Source organism: Brassica oleracea, chromosome C4 (assembly GCF_000695525.1).
Source record: "Brassica oleracea var. oleracea cultivar TO1000 chromosome C4, BOL, whole genome shotgun sequence".
Lineage (NCBI taxonomy): Eukaryota > Viridiplantae > Streptophyta > Magnoliopsida > Brassicales > Brassicaceae > Brassica > Brassica oleracea.
This window is the reverse complement of record NC_027751.1, coordinates 11973988-11976229: the sequence shown is the minus strand read 5'-3', so window position 1 is coordinate 11976229 and position 2242 is coordinate 11973988.

The window sequence follows — 2242 nt, the reverse complement described above, 5'->3', positions numbered from 1 at the left end:
TCTGTCGTCACTCGATCGATGAGTCGTCACTCGACCGACGAGTCCTCACTCGACCGACGAGTCGTCACTCGACTGAGGAGTCATCACTCGATCGATGAGTCATCACTCGATCGATGAGTCGTCACTCGACCGACGAGTCATTAGTCGACCAACGAGTCGTCACTCGACCGTTTTGTCGTCACTCGATCGACGAGTCGTCACTCGACCGACGAGTCATCACTCGACCAACAAGTCGTCACTCGACCGTTTTGTTGTCACTCGACCTTTCTGTCATCACTCGGCGTAGAGCGTTCTCTCACCTCGATCTGTGCAGTCGCTTGGCTCGATCTCTCGCGGTCACTCGACTCGCTCCCTTTCGGTCACTCGACTCTCTCCCTTGCGGTCACTCGACTCTCTCCCTTGCGGTCACTCGACTTGTTCTTCGCGGTTACTCGACTCTCTCTCTCGCAGTCACTCGGCTCGGATCGCTCTCTCGCAGTCACTCAGATTGCTCGCAAGTCTCGAGCATGACGTGATACCGCGAAGCCACGTCCACCCGTGACGATTTGATTGTGATGGTTTGCTCGTGGCGGTACGTTCATAGATGATGTCTATGGCGACTTGTCTTTGGCAGTTTGTCTATTTACACTTCATCCATGACAACTTGCTCCGGTGGTTCAAAACACTGTCCTCACAGATCGTTCGCTCAACCATCTCGGAGTAAGAAGTCTAATCGGAATCAGAAGTATGTCGATGACAACTCGCCCGAGACGGTCCGTCTATGACACTTCATCTATGGCAACCTAACCATGACGGCCATTTCATGATAATCGTCTGCGACATGGGTAAAACACTGAGTCCGTTTTCTTATAAACCCTCTTCGTAAAATTCATTGAGATCAACTCCATCTCTCTCAACGAACTGGAGGGCTTACTGTTAGACATGGACTTTGTCCCCAACAAGGCTTATAAGATAATGAGCTCAGCCCATTTAAAAGGTGGGTCACTAGGAAATCCTAGACCTCTCCTTTCTATAAATAAGGAGCCAACCTCCTTTGAGAGGGCTCTTGGACTCTATTTTTGGTCTCTCATGTAGAGAGAGATACACCTCTCCACATGTTTTCACCTAAACACTTGTGATCCTTCGTTGTAGAACTACGATTGGCTTGATCCCCTTTCGGGGTACGTAGGCAACCCTTGACCGGGTCCAGCTATAATCAATAAACACCTTTTTTCTTATTCTCCCCGAATCGTCTTCATCCGGTTCAAGCTCAGCATGAAGACTTCTCCTAACCCCACCAACGAGTCCTCGTCTTGTTGGTTTACTAGTTTGTTGAGAGTTGTCGGTTCAAACACCTGAGATATTTAACATATTTTGCTACCCCGCCGTGCCACTAGATGACATGACATCGGTTTGGTCGAAATATAAGGTTCATATGACCAAGATGCAGATACCAAGTCATATTTAATATAAGAAAATAGAGAACATAAGAAACAAGAAGGAGTCATCACCAAATCGTACCAAATTATTTCAAAAGTTTATTTGTTTTTTTTTTTGCTAGCACGATCTCACTTCTGTAAGAAAAGAAGAACCCTTTTACGTACCTACTTCAGTGTCTATCATTTTCCTTTTATCTTGACAAAACAATTGTTTTGGCTCTACATATCTATTTTTTTACCCATCATAAATGTATTATTTATAGTTTTATAAACTTTTATAATATGCGCATAAAAAGAATATGACACCTGTAGTGTTTTTATTGACTTATGATAGGTCATCCAACAGGATAGATGGAAATTAAAAATTAATTTTGGGCCATGATCTGATTGGAATTAAGCACTAAGAGCCTTTTTGACATTTTATGCATATGTAATTTGAACATTTGCTTCCTCTTACATTAGTATTATCTATATAGTCTTTTTGCGTCGTAGTTTTTTTCTCTCACTCGAGTCGTGAAAGTAGCTTTTCCATGTGTGAACACAATATGCGTACAAATATATACCTGTTAAGATTTGTGAGAAGATTTGCGAGAATGTGTTGTATATTTTTTATTGCTTACACCACTATATATAGTGGTTCATACAAGGTGGAGTCAAAGGGAGAATTGGTTACAAAGATACTCTACATAACGACATGGTCAAACTCATAAAGACTAAGGTTGAATGTGTCTTCCATGTGGCTGGATGTAAATCCCCAATGGACTCTAGTCTTGAACTTGTATGGTCTAAGTTATGGACCATCCACTTCATGATTCATAACACTC